The sequence below is a fragment of the Cupressus sempervirens genome, chromosome 3 (genome assembly GCF_028749045.1).
Source record: "Cupressus sempervirens isolate cs-2001-9-10 chromosome 3, ASM2874904v1, whole genome shotgun sequence".
Lineage (NCBI taxonomy): Eukaryota > Viridiplantae > Streptophyta > Pinopsida > Cupressales > Cupressaceae > Cupressus > Cupressus sempervirens.
Genome location: NC_143120.1, coordinates 651,438,778 through 651,459,116, shown reverse-complemented (window position 1 = coordinate 651,459,116; position 20,339 = coordinate 651,438,778). Strand labels below are relative to the sequence as shown.

The 20,339-nt window shown below is 32.8% G+C and overlaps 1 pseudogene; it reads left to right on the top strand.

Moving 5' to 3' along the window:
• The first annotated feature begins 16,479 nt into the window (after positions 1 to 16,479).
• Positions 16,480 to 18,748, top strand: LOC149568380 (conserved oligomeric Golgi complex subunit 4 pseudogene; annotated as a pseudogene).
• Positions 18,749 to 20,339: the final 1,591 nt, after the last annotated feature.

The following is a 20,339-nucleotide window of genomic DNA, read 5'->3' as shown; positions in this document are numbered from 1 at the left end:
GAAGAAGAACAACTAATCAAGGAAGGTGATATCTAGTAGTTCTAAGTCAATGAAGTATTTGAGTAAGGGAAAATACTTGAAGAGCCTTGGAAAACTCCTTAGGATATAGAGGTTAGGACCTTAGCCCAACTAGACACAAAGACTCCAACTAAAGATCTTTCTTTATAGGAGAAGACCCTAGAGAGGACTGCTAAAGGAAAGGAGCCTGCAATAGGACCAACATCTTCAGCAAAATACATGTCTCCCATGGGCACTGCACTGACATGGTTGAAGAGGGAGGTTACATTTTGCTAGAAAAGGAAACTAGACCTGACAACCAAGGAGGGAATGAAGGAGTTAATAAAAGAAGTCAAGAGGCCTAAGCCACCTAAGGGTGATGTGTAAACATTGGCCTTCATAATGAAGAATCAAGATCAAGATCTACTTGCACATATTCCCATTCCTCCTCCTCACACTGACATTGAAAAATTGACTCCTAAAGACTACCAAATAAAGGAGGTCATGTTGGGAAGCCCCATAGTAAATATAACCAAAGTGATGATCACTATGGGCATGAAAGAGGTGTTCAAGCACACTAACCAAGATGAGTAAGAGTTGATAATGCTATAAAAGAAGAATGAGCTACTAAGAGGCTATTTAAACAAAGTTATGTTCTCTATCGACCTAGAAAATCTAGAGATTTCTCTTGTAGCAGCATTAGAGAGAAAATGGGTAGGAGAAACATAGTTAGATCTATTTTTGGAAGCATGTCAGCAATAGCATAAAAATTTTGAGAAGGGAGTGCAAATAATGTAGGGTAATTTGAACTTGTTGCACCACATCTAGTCAAGTGTCGATAAGTTGGTTTCTATAATGAACCAAGATTTTGGGTTGATGGATGAAGTAAATACCTAGGCTAAAGACCTATAGGCTTTAAAAATAATAAAGGGTCAAAGGTATCATATGATGATGGAGGTGTATACTACTGAGGAACTAGACAAACTCAATGACTAGATTGAGAAAATATCAATAGGGAATAAAGTAATGGAGGGATTACATGTAGAGATTTAGAGGAGTAAGGATGAAACTCAAGAGAATTTTTTGGAAGTGGAAAGGTACTACAACATCACTTGCCTTGAGATTTTTGAAGATGAGTCTAAAACCAAGGTTATTGTAGTGCAATTAGTGGTCCAATAATTCTGAGGAACATTCAAAGATGCTTCATCAGAAAAAGACATAAGACAAGCATTCAAGACTAAAGAGGTATTGTTGGAGTTGGACACTAGGCTTGAGGATTTTGTGGCAACTTGGATTGAAGTCAGTAATTATTAGCAATTAGTAAAGGATAAATATGGGGTTTTGGATTTTCCAGAAGCTAGCCTAGTGGCTGATATCATAGAGAAGTTTAAGAATAAACATCCAGAGATCATTTTGGTCTAAAGGGGAAGAAAACCTAGATGCTAGAAATTTGGATTTAACACTTAGAATAATTTTGGGAATTTTTTGGAACCTATCACCAAGGTGTGCAGGTGTTCTTTTCATAGAGGTGTACTGACAATCTTGATTAAGAAGCAATGTGCTGACAGTTAACTCCCAACTCCTAATATAGAGCATTCCATGCATTGAAAACACATTTTGATGACAATTCAACTCCCAAAAATACCTAGAGAAAGTCAAGCTTCCATTTTTAGAGCTTTTAGAAACTCCTAGATCATTTTGTAGTTGTTTTCTTCTTATCCTCTCATTCTTTTATTCTTTTGCATCATGTAAAGGCTCATGCACCCATTAATGAATATAAACAGGGGTAGAGACCCACTTAGTACCATTTAGAGAGTTAGTTTGTATATATTTATATTTTTTTATTAGTTTTTTAGCATAAGTTTACATTTTAAGAGATCTCACTTCCAACACAAAGGAAGGAGATTATTTATTAAAAATACATGGATGTAATATCTACTCCAGGTCATTATTTTGATGCAAAAATATATGTTAAGGGTGCTCTCATTCTAAGTGTAGTTATTATTGCTAGAGTGTGTTATTTTTGTGAATGCAATTTAAAGAACAATAATTGAGTCAATGTTTTTATTGTGTTGTTATAGTTGTGTGATCTTTTAGTTTTGGTGTTTGCCTCATGTTAACGAATTCCACTAACATAACAAATTGGAGAAAGGATCACCTATCTTTCTTACATAGAATTTTTTCTTGCATGAGTGCATTTTCCATGGCCTTTTTATTTGATCAAAGGTGTAACATCTTTTGGTTTATATTGAGTTCTCATTAATTTTTCCATTAGTGGAGTTGAGGAAGCACTGCTCCTAATTTGATTGGTTTCCTACCTGATCTTTTTGAAAACTTAATTCATAGATGTGTTGTTACCATGGTTTATGTTTGTTAGGAATATCCCTTTCAAGTAATTTTTTTTAATCACTCATTACCCTATCTTTTTTGTTTTCTTTTCTAACACTTGGTTAAAATAGGAATTCATATAGTTGCATTGATAAATTGCATTCATCATAAAACATAAAATACTAAAAAATATATCTCTTTCCTAGTTACTTTCAAAAAGCATCAAATCAAATAGATTATCTAGAATTGGTTAAAACTAGCAAAGGCCTCCTCATGAACAACACATTTATCTTAAATTGAGAATATTTTAGTAAGGTTTTAAGACCACTTGGAACCTTGGATTTGATCCTTTATTATCTTTTCAATAGAGGGATTTGCAAGGATCCTTGTCATTTAACATCATGAAAAATGACAGCTCATCAATTCATTAACAAGACAAACTCCTCACATGGTAGAACATATGTTATGGAAAAAAATTTAATCGTAACTTGTTAACTTTGTTAGAATATATAGTCCACTAATATAACTAAGAGGGGGGGGATGAATCACTTATCCAACTAATATCACAAAGAACAACTTTAAACAATCTTAAACATATGAGAAATATAACCTAAAAGCACAACAAGATAGTCATACACAATAACACTATATATGTTAACTAGGGAAAACCCTAGTGAGGATGGTATCCACAAGATGATATAATAATATAAATATTCCTTGTTAGAGGATAGACCGTATTAGGAGTCTTATTGCAACATTTAGTACATATGAGTCCCTATTATGAGACTTTCATCCTTGATAAGAGATTCCAACCCTATTAGGAGTTGTCAAATATAGTTGGACCCACTACCCAAAAAGCTACAAGCACAAGACCAATGAACCCACTATCCAAATGATCTATGTATCATCCCTTGTAGAATAATAGAACTAAATTATACTCCCTTCCTCTATCTCTATCTTGTCAACTAGACTTTTTCTCCTTCAAATATTTTAACTAGATCTCAAATCTCTTATCCAATGATCCCTTGGATCGCTTACATGCATTCAATAAGCACTCTACTCCTTTTTACACTTTTCACTTCTTCAACAATCATCATACACTACAAACTTCACAATCAAGGAAAAGATATTTCCTTTATACCATATCTTGATAATAATTCCTTGAGTTGGCCTTGAGGCTTTCCCAACTAATTAAAATAAGTTGATTAATTAATTAAATTACAATAGCATTGTCAACTCACCGTCTACACAAAACTTCACACGTGCAATACTAAGGGTTGAGCAATCGCTAACATCATCATCTAAATGTCCTTTGTCACTATCTAAATATGCATCTCTTTATTATATCTCAGATGTAAGGTAGCCAACAAACATTAGGAACTACTTTCCCAAAACTTGTCTCTGAACTGCTCTCTATACATTAGGTACAACTTCCATACATCTTTGACTTAGACTCTGTGTACTTACCCACATCATTAGTACACTATACTATACATATCCATAATTTTGCATGACCAAACAATCAAACCATTATCCGTACCATCAAGATCTCTATTTGCTACTCTGCCATTCTTATAGAAACAATGCTATGTTGACACCAAGAATAAAAATAATCATGAATGCAACATATCAATACTCTCCAACACTCAGGATACTCCAAAAATGTAGTATCATCAGCATTCATGCTAACAATCTCCCCCTTTGGCATTAATGGCAACATAGATGAAAAACCATCTAAGTTCCAATAATACCAAATAGTGTTTTGTTTCTACTGTTGACCAACATCATTTGTCCACATGCTAAAAGGAATCTTAGAACAATAGGTGCATACTCCTTCTTCTTATACATAAATTATTTACTTCATACTAAATAATTCATAATACATCAGATGCACATTCCTACTTCCTTACATGAATCTTTCTAAATCTATCTAAAGAAATATCACTCCTCCATTACTTAGGAGTTCTTCTCATGTTTACTCTCCCCCATGCCTTAGGAAATGTTTGCCATGCATATTCTCCCCCATTGGCATCAATGTCAAAGGTGCCAATCTCAATACCAATTGTTACATACCAATTGTTAATCAATTGCTCCAAGTCATCAACCAAATTGAGTGTCCAAAGACACAGTTCAATACCAAATACCAAATACCAAGAGTCCTTAATGACTCAGTACATACTAGATACTTCACTATACGAAGCATCATCATTCAGTATAGTCAAATAATAGTGGTATGTTCCACTAGACTGATGCATTCTCTACACCATCTACTCAAAAGTAGGTAGGGGCATAATCCCAAGCATACCTCTCAAGTACTCAAATGTATCTTTAGGCAAATGCTTCATAAAGGTATCTACAATCTAATCCTTAGTACTTACATACTCCAATTTGGTCTACTTTTCTATTGCTTTTTCTCTTAGCACATGATACTTAATGGATATATGCTTAGTCTTTGAATGTAATATAGGATTCTTAGACATACTCACTATACTTGTGTTATCACAGTAAATGGTAACATGTTCTTCAATCTCAATTATGATATCATTCAACATATGCTTCATGCACATAACTTGATTATAGTTGTTTGTTGTTGAAACATACTCTTCCTCAAAGTGCTTTGTGAAATGTAATCATGCATCTTTCTTAACTAAGAAACCAATCTTCCTCCAAGAAAGAATGCTCCACCACTAGTGCTCTTTCTGTCATCCATACTGCCTACCCAATTAGTATCAGTACATGTAAAAAGTGTGAAATCACATGATCTATCATACAAAATTCCATAATTAGATGTCCCTTTCAGATATTTGAATATTCTCTTTACTAATACAAAATGATATTCTTTAGGATTAGCTTGAACTCTAGCTATAATCCCAATTGGATTTTCTATATTTGGTTTGGTGTGAGTCAAATATTGCAAACCTCCAATCATTGATCTATACTTCTTTTTCTCTATTGCAAGTGTCTCATCTTTTCTAGATAACTTATGACTAGCTATCATGGGTGTACCAAAATCTTTGCAACTTTCCAAACCAAACCTTTTCAACAAATCTTTTAGATACTTAGCTTGTGAAATGAAAATACCATCATTATTTTGCACAATTTGCAATCCTAGGAAAAACTTTATTTCTCCTATCATGCTCATTTCAAATTCATTTTTCATCTCTTCCAAAAATTTATTACTTGCCTATCATTACCTCCAAAAATGATGTCATTAAAAAATATTACAAAATCAACAATCCATCTTCAATTTCTTTTAGATACAAGTAATTGTCTGTCATACCTTTAGCAAATCAAAGATTTGCTAAGTAACTATTCAACCTCACATACTGTGTTCTATGTGCTTGCTTCAAACCATAAAGAGATTTCTCTAATCTATATTTATCTTCTGATAAAGGAAAACCTTCAAGTTTATCAATATAAACATCTTCTTCTAGTTCTCCATTCAAAAAAGCTAATTTAACATCCATCTGATAAACTTTGAATTTCTCGTTCATTGCATAAGCAAAGAAAATCCTTATTGCTTCCATTCTTGCTACTAGTGCATATTTTTCCTCATAATTAATTCCTTCTTTCTATGAATAACCTTTGCATACAAGTCTTGCTTTATTTCTTACAACTTCTACTTGTTCATTCATCTTATTCATAAAAACTCAATTTGTTCCTACCACATTCTTGTCATTTGGTCTGGGAACTAACTCCCATGTATCATTCCTTATTATATGATCCAATTCTTCCTTCATTTCTTGGATCCAATGATTATCTATGATTGCTTCATTTGTGCACTTAGGTTCAACTTGAGAGATCAAACATATCTCCTTATTTACTCTATTCCTTGTCATTACACCTTTATCTTTACTTCCAATTATCTTCTTAGGAGGGTGATTTTTTGTCAAATTCCTATTAGGGTTATGATTTGACATCTCAATTCATATCTCTTCTCTAGGTTTAGAACTTTGTTCTCCTCTATGTTAAAAAGTTAGTAGCTCATTTTGCAAGTCATTTTTAGTCTTAAACAAAACTTAAGAATTCTATCTAACAATTCCAAAGTTATCCTCTTCTTCATCTAAATTATAATCTACCATCTTTTATTTCGTTCAAAAGTTCTCATCAATCCTTACATGTGTGCATTCAACTATTGTCTTAGTTCTATAGTTGAAACATTTGTAAGCCTTACTTTTCAATAAATAGCTAAGAAACATACCTTCATCACTTCTTGGATAAAACTTACCAATGTCATCATCTCTTTTAATATAAATTTTGCTCCCAAATATCTTAAAATATTTGACTGATTGTGAATGTATAAACCATAGTTCATAAGGTGTCTTGTCCATATCTTTTCTGATTTTTACTATATTCAAAGTATATACTCATGTATTAACTTCTTCTCTCCAAAATGTCTTATAAATATCATTCTCAAATAACATTGGTCTAGCTACTTCTACTATAGACTCATTTCTTCTCTTAGCAATCCAATTTTTCTTAGGTATTCTAGGTGTAGATAGCTATATTTTGCTTCCATTTTCTTCACAAAATATGTTAAATTCTCTAGAGGTGAATCAGATCTAAAACACTTAATCTTAACACCAAATTCATTCTCATCTCCATTCTTAAATATCTTAAACTTCTCAAAAGCTTTAGATTTCTCTTTAAGAAATGCTAGCCACATCATTCTAGTAAAATCAACAACAAAAATCATAAAATACCTTTCACCATAGAGTCCTCTTGTTCTAGAAGGACCACTTAGATCTATGTGAATGATCTCCAGCATCTCTATGGTAGTGGACTCCTTTCTAGAGAATGATACTTTATTTTTCATAGACAAAATACATTCCTTACACATAACATTTGTAGGCTTTACAATCTTAGGCAAGACTCTGATTGCAAAAGTGCTACTAACCTTCACAATATTATCAAAGTTTATGTGATAGAATCTTCTATGTCACAACCAATTGTTATCCATTTTAGCTACCAAACATGTCATCTGAGTAGGATTCAACTGAAATAAATTACCTCTGGATCTAGTGCCAGTTCCAATCATCTTATCTCTATCTTTGATAGTGGAAGTCTTCTCAACAAACTATAATTAATAACCCTTGTCCACCACTAACCAACACTCAATAAGTTATGCTTTAATCCATCAACAAAATAGACATCATTAGTGTTAGTTTTACCATCAAGAGTAATGGATCCAATTCTTGAGGCTACATTGTTACCAACTCTAACAATTCTCCCATCATGATTTTTCAACTTAAAAAACTTATTCATATCACCATTGATGTGATCTAAATAACCACTATCAATTATTCAATCAGGTTTCTTTTCCACTTGGGTAACTCAAGCTCTTTATTCTCTAATTTCTCTATTAATATCATCTTTCATCCCTGAAAAAAAAGTGCTACTAACCTTCAAAATATTATCAAATTTTATTTGATAGAATATTCTATGTCACAACCAATTGTTATCCATTTTTTCTACCAAACATACCATCTCAGTAGGATTCAACTAAAATACATTACCTCTAGATCTAGCACCAATTCCAATCATCTTATCTTTGTCTTTGATAGCGTAGGTCTTCTCAGCAAACTGCAACTGATAACCCTTGTCCACCAAATAACCAACACTCAAAAGTTAGGCTTCAATCCATCAACAAAATAGACATCATTAGTGTTATTTTTACCATCAAGAGTAATGGATCTAATTCTTGTTATATGATAGGATGCATTGTTACCAACTCCAATGATTCCTCCATTATGATTCTTGAACTTAACAAACTTATTCATATCACAGTCATGTGATGTGAACAACCACTATCAATTATCCAATTATGTTTCTTTCCCACTTGGGTAACTAGAGCTCTTTATTCTCTAATTTCTCTATCAAGATCATCTTACTTGATAGCCACAAATCCTAATTCATCATCACTTTCACTTTGACTTTTCTCATTAGATTCTTCATCTTCATTTGCATACAAACTTTTTCTATCTCTATCTTTTCTAAAATTAAACCTTCCCTTATACTTTTTATCTCTTTTAGGACACTTAGATGCATAATGAAAAAATTCATTAAAAGTCCAACATTTAAAAATTTTCTTACCATCTTTTTCTCTTCTCACTATAAGGGCTATTCCTTCCTTAATCTTCTTGTCTTCATTAGCTCTACTACTGAAAACAAAATCTCCACAAGTTCTTGCACTCCTTTTCAAATTAGGTCAAATTTTTAGGGCACTAAAAGTTGTTTCAACTCTTGTAAGTTCTCTAGACTATCTCACATTTGCTTCTATTGATTCTAATCTTCCAAGTAATGCTTCCTTAGTGAAATCCTTAGTGCAACGCATCACTAGATAAATCATCTGAGCTATTGACTTGAATGGTGGTGTCAAAATTTTCAAGATCTTCCGTATGAATTCATCATCTTCCCTGGTTCCATGATGAGACCTAATTCCTACAACCATTTTTGATATTCTACCAATATAACTTCTTACAAATTTACCTTCCATCATTCTAGTATCTTGAAATACACATATCCAATGCTGTAATCTCATTATTTTCACATGATCATCACCTTCAAATGTAGATTCTAATGCTTTTCAAATTACAGGAGATTTTATAAGTGACTTTACGTGACTATATTCATTTTCTAGAAGAGCTATTAGCAGGGCTTCTCTTTCTCTCATGTTACACATAAATAGATATCTCTCTTTTTCATTACATCCTTCAAGCTTTTCTTCTTCGATGATTGTCTTCTAACTTTTTTTAAAGATCCAATATCCTAGACCCATGCACAATAGATGCATCTTCATATTCTCTTTCTAACTATCATAGTTGGCCCTGTCAAATCTTGGACTATCCTTCTTGAACATATTCACCATTTATCTCCCAAAGTTGTTAAGCTTATTCTTCAAGGACCTGATAACTAAAGTGGGGGGGGGGGGGGCGTGAATTATTTATCCAACTAATATTAAAAATAACAACTTTAAACAATCTTAATGATATGAGTAATATAAATTGAAACCACAACAAGATACTCATATACAATAACACCAAATATGTTAACTAGGGAAACCCTTGACCAGAAGGGAAACCTTTGGTGGGGATGGTACCCATAGGATGATGTACTAATATAAATATTCCTTGTTAGAGGATAAACCCTATTAGGAGTCTTGTTATAACATTCAGTACATATAACTCCATGTTAGGAGACTTTGAATCCATGTTAGGAGATTCCAACCCTATTAGGAGTTGTGGAAGACAACTAGACCCACTTCCCAAACAACTCCAAGGGCAAGACCAATGAACCCACTATCCAAATAATCTCTATATTATTCCTTGTAGAATAATAGAACTAAATTTTACTTCCTTCCTCTATCTTTTTTCTATAAACTAGACTTTTGCTCCTTCACATCTTCTAACTAGATCTCAAATCTCACATCCAATGATCCCTTGGATTGCTTACACACATTCAGTAGGCACTCTGCCCCTTTTCACACTTCACACTTCTTCAATGTTCTCAATACACATAATACACTACACACTTTACAATCAAGGAAAACATCTTTCCTTTGTACCATATCTTCATAATAATTCCTTGAGTTAGCCTCGAGGCTTTTCCAATTAATTATAAAAAGATAATTAATTAATCACAATAACAATAGTACTGCTAGCTCATAGTCTATACAAAACTTCACATGTGCAATACTAAGGCTTGTAGACTCACTGACATTATTATCTAACTTTTGTTTGTCATTGTCTGACTACACATCTCTTCATTACATCTTAGATGTAAGATAGCCAACAAACATTAGGAACTACTTTCCCAATACTCTATCCCTGAACTACTCTTTGTAAATTAGGTACAAATTTTGTGTGCCTTTGACTTAGGTTTTCACACTTAACCACATCATAAAGACGTTGTCTCATACATTTTCATAACTACACATGACTAGACAATCAAACCATTGTTTGTACCAACAAGATCTATGTCTACTACTCTACCGGTCTTTCCAAAAATACTGCTATGTTGACATCAATGAAAAACATAGTCATGAATGCAACATATCAATATTCTCCAATGCTCAAGATACTCCCACATTGTATTATGATCAAAGTTCATGCTAACAATATTTATTACTATAGTAGTGAAGATTTTTGGATGTTATCCCTCCCCAATTTTATCTTCACCTTGGAGGGTTTGTGGTTAACAAAAATTGTGTTGTATGTTTTAATTTCATACACATGATTGAATTGATTTACATGTTACAAAAAGTTTACATTTATAGTTTTGCATGCACAAATTATTGATAGATGTGGATGAATCTATGAAAACTATAAATTGATATATATTTTGGTTCACCCCCTCTAAGTATCTAGTTTACACCTCCATTATTAAACAATTGGTTTCTGATCTATTGTTCTCTAAAAGAAGTTTAAAGTCTTGGAGATTAGATATTGGAAGATGGAGGCTTTCAAACTAGACAAGACTATTGGAAATTAGGTGATTGACATCCGATTCACAGTACAAATGCTTGAGAAGGAAAGACAAGATTTGGAGGACTCCCTAGAAAGGAGAAAGGAAATAGCCTTCCAAATAAAGAAATACCCTTATGAAGAAGTTGAAATTGAAGGACTATTTGAACCAGTCAATCCTAATGACAAAGAATCTATTGAGCTACTTGAAAGAAACAAAATCCTCAATGAAGAGATAAGGGAAAATAAAAGAGAACATGAAATCCAATCAGTGAGACTATGTGAATTGATTGAGAAAAGAAAGAAAGTTGAAGAAGATAGGACTATGGTAGAAGAATACAAAAGAGTAATGGCTAGTAGATTTGAAGAAATGATATCAAATGTGTAGAAGCTCATAGATACACAAATGGATCTGATGAATCAACTAATGACTACAAATTAGAAATTGAATCACAAGGATGTAGAAATTGAAAATCTAAACTCACATAATGAGATAATGAAGAATGAACTGATGAATGAGAAGGAATATATAGAGAAATTCAACAAACCAACTAAATCAATGAAGTACTTTGAAGAATTTATGAAGTTTTCAAACTATTCTAATGGGTTAAGACATTCATGCACTAAGAAAGGAGAATCATCCAAGAATAGAGAAATGAGAAATAAGAAGTGCAAAGCCAAAAGACAAACCAACATTCTATCACTGTGGAAAAATTGGTCTTACTAAAAATATTTGACAAAGAAAACATGGTATGAAAAATTCCAAACCTAAGTTTATTGGTTACTATTTTTACTACAAGAAAAAAGGACACCAAATATATAAGTGTAGGTCAAGACTGAGGAATACACCTCCTACACCTAGATTTGAAGTATATTGCTATAACTGTCAAAAATATGGGCATAGAGAATTTTAATACAGATTAGAAAACCCTACTAACCATATAAGAAGAAGAAGAATTATGCATCTAATAATTCCAAATGTCACAAGTTTGGATAACAAAGAAAGAATTATTGAACTTTAGTACATTCAAAAAATCAAAAAGAGGACAATGGTAAAGGAAAAGTTGACATTGAGAAAGTGAGAATGAAATGAATTAGAAAAAGAAAAAGAAAATAAAAGATGGAAATAAAGTGGAGCTAATGGAGCTAAGGTTTCCCAATCCAAAGAAGAAGGTGATCATGTTATCTCCAACTAAGAAAAATAGGTATGCATGGAATTGTATATCTAACTAATATATCATACGTCAATTCCTAACATGAATATGGGGAAAAATTTTATATCTCCATATATAAGATTCATGAGAGCAAAGTTTTTGAAAGGTTATTGAGTATCAGTAAAACTGTCTGTGTTGACCAAGCATTGCAACATAGATCGAGCACTCCAATAGAGACTGAAGGTTGTAAAACAGATCGAGTTGTTATGCTATCTGGCTTCCACTCAAAAAAGTAAACAACAGTAATGGTGAACCTAATTGATCAAAAAAGAGGTATATAATTTTTTTGAATGCATTATTTCATACCTTGCATCTAGATTTTTGAAGAAGCACTAAGCGATTTAGCAACTCAAGAAATCAACAAATATTTTAAGGAGTAATTTGATAAAAAAAAGTTTGATTGAATAAAGAGTCTAAATGAGTGTTGAGTATCTAGATAAGAAAGAAAATCAAACCCTATTTTATGATCATGGAAAATTCATTGACCACTAGAATTAGTCAAAAGGTTAGTAAAATTCAACTAGTGAGGAGTGACGCCTGTCCTCCACCTAAATTTCATGCTATTCTATAAATTATTGTAAAAGGGGACTCAATGGGTACATTATCCTCGATACCACCAAAAGTCATTATGATTCATGATGTCAAAAGATTTTATATATGTAAAACTAGAAAAATGGGAGATTATGAAATCAAGGAATCTTATGATAAGTTGTGTAATGAAGGAACTCTAAAGGACAAGTTTTAGAGAGTTGAGAGGAAAGGATTAACTCAAGCCCTAGAATTTCCAAGAAATTTAGAATGGAAAGGATCAGAGTTATTTTGAGAAAATTTCATGATATGAAGTATTGGTTATAGAATGGACCAGTGGAGAGCACAAATAAAATGGTACATAGGGTTATATGCTATCCAACCCTAGAGATAAGAAGAAGACCATGTGATGTTTGAGCAAAGGAGAAATTGAGGTGAATATAGGAGCTGAATTGAATGGATGTGGTTTGTCCATTATAATCATTTTTTATCCACTCATAGAATTTTTAGTGAGAGTCATTGCTCACAAATTCTATCAATATAGTAGATTGAATAGTGTGTCATGTATGGTTGTGGAAGATCATGGTGAAAGATGATTAGTATGATCTTGTTGAGCTAAAAATGTTACAACTACCAAAAAACCTTTCATAAATAAGAAAGATAAAGAACTCAATGTGTAAGTTGGGTTCCCTAATTGTTTGTCTATTATTTTATATCTAGAAGTATTTTCTTGGTATAGGCAATGTTGTATCAGAACAATATAAACCAATGATAAAGAAAATCAATGAGTTTATTACTGAATTGGGAGACAATTTTGAAAATGCAATGAATATGTATTTTGATGAATTCAAACTAAGGATAAAAAGGAGAAAAATAATTCTAGAGGAATTGGTCACAAAATATTATAGTGACATATGTTTCCTTGTTGATATAGACCACACATTTGTACAATTTTTTAATCCAAGGAAGGCATGGTTACAAAGCTTTGAGTATGAGATAGATAGTGATGTTGTAAGTGTAAACAATGATGCACTGTTAAAAGAAGAAAAAGATGTTGAAGCCAAACCTTTTGGAAGATATGAATAAGCCAAAGAAAGGATAACAATGAACATCAAGATAGATTCCAAGGAGAAGAAAAGAAAGAAGATGATTGAAGACCTAAAAGCTAAACTATGCACCCTAGGCAAGGGAAAAGAACCATTGCAAATAACACAAGGCCTTGGTGAAGATGAAGAACAAGATAGTGGTGATGAGGAAGATGAAGTAGAAAAGGATGATAAGGGTAAAGCCCTAGTTGTTGTCATGAAACCAAGAAAGAAGGATCAAAGAATAGAGAAGAAGAAGGTAGTGACACCTCCACTACAAAATAAACCAAGGACTAAGGTAACTACTATTGTCGAGTAGTCTACAAAAAAGAAAGAAGCAGAGACTATTAAGCCAATTAAACCTTGAACTAGAAGAAGGATATTGGTTAGACGACCACCTTCAAGGAAACATAAGTCTATTGATGAGGTATGTTCAGATATAAAAATTTCTTTAGGATTATCTAGTTTTTAATTTATGAAATATGACACACTAGACACTAATACATTTGGCATTGATTTGTGATGGCTATGTGTCACAATTACAAAACTAATCCATCACTATGTAGCCACTTTATTGTGACATCAACCCTATCACAATTCTTGTCCCTGATGTCACAATTGCGATGCCTGCCACTAGAATGGCAATAGCAGTTGGTGTCGCAGCGATAGCAACCGCATTGCAATTCTTGTGGTGGTCATCACAATTGTGATGGCATTCTGTGGCAATGGTCAAGGCTATTGTCGCAATTGAGATGGACACCTTGGCAATTGTGATGAAAGTTGGCATTGCCTCTACAACAACCCTATCGCAATGCTAGAGGTAGACGTTGCAATTGTGACAGGAAAAAAGTAAAAAAAAATTTAAAAAATTGGAGATTGGATTGGGCATTTGAAAAATTCACCAAAAAATGAATGTATTTGCCAGTAGGAGAACATTATTCTTTCTTTCACCAAAAAGCAATAAAATGACCTAATCAGTTGTAGATTTCAACCATCTACTAAGAGAGGATGAGAATGGGAAACCCTAATCATCTCTTCCAAAAGCAAATATGAATTCCACAATTCTATGAATTCAAACAAAGAAATATGAACAAAATCATATAGTTAGAAGCCTTCTTGTAGTTTTGAAGTAGCCCACTTTATTAAAGGATAAAGGTTTCAAAATTATTCTTAATGCTTTCTTTTCTACAAGTACTAGTAATGGAACAATAATTTGTGAAAAAAGTGCACAGCTTGCAAAAAGAAATTCAAAACTAGGAAACAATCATACTTCAACTATTGGTCTTGTAAAAACAAAATATTTTTAGTTGCATCATCTACCTTCTTTCATTGTTCATTTTGAATCATTCCTTTTGTCTAGCATTGCCACATGTAGTTGATGTCAAGCCTCTACCAATATTTCATTTGTAGGATCACCTCCTACTGATAATTTGATGAAATAAGGACTTTGCATACTAGGTTTTGCTATTAGCTAGAATTTATTAGAGCGGATAAATATATGGTTTTCATACTTGTATATAATTTTTTTATAATTTATTAAAACCTGTCACTACTAGAACTAGCTCAGTTCATTTTTCAATTATCAGTCACTTTTGTCCATCAATCCAGTTAACTCATGGGTCATCTATACTACAAATGATTCTGAAAACTAAAGTATGATGTTCTCAACTTCATTTACCCAATTTGTGCTCTCAAATGTCTACAAATAGCCCTAGACCATATTGTAATTCTATAAATTTAAAATTATAATAGAATAATCACCGAGATCCTACATTAGTGATGACATTGTCTATTATGCTTGGTATGAATAGTATGCTTACAATCTATCAATGAAACCACATAGACAATCGATAAAACATGATATATTATTTTGAAAAACTATAATTTCATCACTTTGTGTAATCCTAAAATATACTTCTTGTGGCCAAAAATAAGAAAATCAAGGGATAGAGTGGGAAGTTCTATGCCAACAAAAGTAAGAAGTGAATAAAATTTGGAGATTGGGGGATGATCGTCCTCATTGATTTATGTTTCATCATACCAAAATTGTGTATGTGAACTGTCTTCCCCTCAAAGACAAAGGAAACTTTAGCATATTTAGTGCAGAGCATTACAAATTAAAGCACCAATTTTCAACTCTGCTTTCCAACCTAGGTAAAACGAGGAGGAGATTTCAATCCTTATATAAGCAATCTATTAGATAATTTCTACCTATATTAGGAACACTTAAGATTACAATAATCTTAGAATAAGAGCAAGCAAAATATGGTGAGGAGTTAATTCCACCAAAACTGCATATGCAAAGTAGGGAGGATCATTCAACTCCAAAACGGCAAACATTTGAACTCCAACAAGAATACACACATACAAAGAGAAATAAAAAATTTGCAACCTACAACTATGGCAAGAATGGCCTTATAAATGGCACTAGAAAACATCCCAAAGGTTTACAAAATGTGTTGATACATCCAAAATAAAATACTAGCCTAAAAAGCAATAGGGCCCAAAATGTATTTCAATTAAATGTCGAGACCATAATATTTAATTATATTATAAAGTTATTTAATTACATCAGGGACATTACAATGTGGCACTTGGAGTTTTTGTCTACTATGAACACCATACAACAAACAAATATAGAAATGATAGTTCTTCTTATGAGATGTAATTATTGTATTACAACACAACTACTGAACTGGTCATTTCCTCCTTGTTACAACACATTCGATCAAACCATGGATCAAATACATCTGCAACTGATTGCAATATTTCTGTCACTCAACTATTTTACTTAACCAATTAGACTAGAATATTTCAACATTGAAATGGTTCCTTGTCTCAATAAATATTCATAAATCTTCATAAATGTTGAAATTAAGTGGACTACATAAATCTTCTGAAGTACTGGAGATTGTGAAGGTTAATTCAGACCAAATGCTACAAAGTGTATGTTCTACTTCTGATCTTGTTGATCATGTCAGTGGCAAGGTGAGAAAGCTAGATCTTGCACAATCACAAGTTTAGTCAACTTTAACAAGAATTAATGACATTGTGGAAAGGGGAAATTGTATCGATGGGGCTAAATAGGCACTTGAATCTAAGGACTATGAGGCTGTTGCCAAATGTGCGGAGACATTCATGAAACTTGATGATAAGTATGTTGCTTCTAATGTCATGGGTTCAAGAGGTAGGGAGACTACAACTGAATAGACTAACCATCTTCTAGCATCTAAGAAAAAACTGGAGGGTATAGTTAGAAAAATAATTTCCTCTGTTACTGAAGAGAGGGACCACCCTTCCATTCTAAAATTTATCAAGCTTTTCCCTCCTCTGGGTCTGGAGGAAGAAGGGTCACAGTCATATGTTTTGTACCTAACAAAAGATGTTTCTTTAAGGTCAAGATTAGAATTTGAAGGTTTAATGGAAACATCAAAACATTCCATGCAATAAATAGGGGTGTAGACCCAGGATAACATTGTTGGTTGTTTAAAAAATCTTTTTAAACATATATTTCTGGCTATTGAAGGGAATGATGGGATTTTGAGGAATCTTTGTTGTGAAGATGGAGTTGCACATGCAATCTGGGAATTTCAAGAAGAATTTAATTCAAGAAGTGTTGTGATTTTGAAGAAGTACATGAATTATAGAAATCTAGCAAGGTTAGCATTAGAGATCAATTTACAGGATGAAAGTTTGATATCAATAGTAGAAGCTCAAGAAGGGCCAAATCCCATAGAGATTGAAATTTACTTGGAGGAAATATTGTCATTAACCTAGTTAAGTAAGGAATTTACTCAATTTATGATAACCAAGTTGACGGAAGTTGGATCTATTGAAGCTCAATTGAGTCCTCAAGCCATCAAATGCAGTTAGAAGCGAGGCATTCAATCAAGCTACAAAGGACTTGATAGGACATTATGTTATCCTTAAAGATTTTTTCATAGTAGAGAATGTGAGAAAAGCTATTAAGATTGATGAAATTATTCCTGATGGCCTCACCATTTCAATGGTAGATGATGTATTTTATGTACTGAAAAGTTGTTGTAGAAGGGCTATGTCTACTTCTAATATTTCATTTGTATTTGCAATTTTGAATGTTGCTATTAATTTTTTGAACAAAAAATTTATGGAGGCTTTACAGAGAAATAAAAGAGAACCAAACCTGGGTAGAAAACTATTGTTAGGAGGTACAGGGATATCTAAGATAGGCACAAAAATTGCAACTTCTTTAAATGATCTGGACATTAGCCGTGACCATGTATTGAAGCACATACATGAAATTGAAGAGTATTGTGTAGAGGTGAGTGATCTCTTGTTTCTTTCTAATATCATTCATGAGATCCATTTGGGTGGATACCAACACATCATTTCATAATTTTTTTTTTTTTATTTAACCAATAGAGTACCGATTGTCTTTACCAGTTATTTTGCTTCTATTTGAGATGCATATTACACAAGTCCCTTGAAAGTTAAAATTTTATTGTTGAGGTTTTCTTTTTCTATTTTATTTTGAAATCTATACTTCACAATTTTTATATATAATATTAAATATATAAAATAATAAATGTCAGTTATATTGGTCACAAGGATTTCTTGCAGTAGTTGATAGGGGAAAAGGCAAGTCACGTTTGTTTGAGCTTGTAGAAACAAACAATGTTTTCAAAAAAGTATTAAAGGCAGGTCTAAAGTAGTTAGCTAGTAGCATAACACCCCTTCTTTGACCAATTTTGGATACTATTTCCATAATAAGCTATGAGTTATCTGAAATGCAGTGTGCTGAAAATGAAATTAACGATCCATGGGTATAGAAAATACTACATGCAGTAGAGATAAATGTGACTTGGCTGCAACTAGTCATGACAATAAATAATTATGATTCTCTTGTGCATTTGATCATTAACTTTATTTTCAAAAGAGTGGAGGTGATAATGAGTCAAAAGAGATTTAATCAGTTGGGTGGCTTACAACTTGATCAAGATGCACAAACTCTGGTGGGCCGCTTCTCTAGTATGACACAAAGAACTATTAGGGATAAGTTTGCATGAGTTATACACAAATGGAAACCATATTGAACCTAGAAAAGGTCTTAGATATTTTGGATTACTGGGGAGTGAATTCTGGGCCCATGACATAGAGATCAAAGAACTATCCTCCATAGAAACATCCACAATACTAGAAGCAATTCACCCTACAAGTGCAACATTATGTCCACCCACCACTTCAATAACTTCCAACCCCTATCTAGGTAACAAGGAAATCAACATTTCACCCACTACAATACTCACATCCATACTCACCTACTGCATCAAATGCATACCATGCATTGAGGGCACCAATATTGGGGGCACCAACTACAACACTTGTAAACCTAGAGTGGCAAGAGATGAAGAACATCCTCAAAGCACTAAAGGATAGAATAGATTCTAAAGCCTTCAAGTTTGAAAGTGTATACCCATATCCATTCAACAAGGCTATAACAATGACATGCTTCCCCAAATACTTTTAAATCCAAAAATTTGACAATTTCAAGGGGAAGGGGGATATAGTCACACATGAAAGAATTTAACATGCATTTCTAGGAGGTGGCCTACAATGGTATTTTTCTTATATGCCTCTTCCCAAAAAGCCTTGGGGGCCTTATGCTGAAGTGATTCTATTAGATACCCTATGGGATTGTAAATACATTCACATAACTTTTAAAAGTTTGTGTTGCACAATATGCTCACAATGTTGAAACATAACTAACAATAATGGATTTAGCCTACACAAAATAGAAAAGAGGTGAAAGAACAATTAACTTCTTACATAGATGTATATATCCACATTTGATTTTTTATGTAGATAAGTGTTGACATCATGCAAGGTCAGCTTGGATGATGGGCAAGCCTTTCTCTAACATGAACTACACTATAAATGCACTTATATTCATGGATGTATATTTCCCTCTAGTTAGGGGGTCAGAGACCCCAAAGAGAAGCATCATGTATCCCATAAAATTATAGTATTATGATGCTGAGAGTAAGCCAATGCTAGTCAGAGAATGATAATAACCATCAACTGTTAACTATAAGAATAGGGAGCTCTTCTAGGAGGTTTGCAATAGTCACATTCTTATCCTCATAATTCTTAAGGAAAAGAATCTTAGTAAATGAATTCAATGTAGAGTTTCTATTGGGCTTGAGTAGTCCCATTCCATTCAACATTATATATAAATTATAATCCCATAGTATCTCTTTTCCCAAGTACCTTAAGTGTAGAAAATGTGATCCTTTAAGACAACTTTATTTCTAAGCTACAATTATATTTAATTGAGGCAAAGCTTTAACAATTCAATTTTTTATTTGTTTTTCCATATCCTATAATATTGTCAAAACAAAAAAAGACAACATAATCAAAGATGTTAAAAATTATGTAAAAATTATTAGATCATAAATCCACATAGCTTGGAAGTTCTATAGATTTTTAAGTATACAGATGATTTTATTGTTATAGCTTTGAAACATACCCATCCTGTGGCCATGACGGGATTAGAATACTTGCACACCCAACAGACCATCACAGTTCCTATAGCCATGCTTTGAGCTATGAGAAGCATCCACCACTCTCCACTGCCCCAAAGAGATGAGATATTTTACTCAAAAATTGCATTTTGAGATGCCACTGTTTCAGAAATATCAATACCATGAAGTGTGGGAACTTGCCAATGAAACAAGTTAAAAATTGGA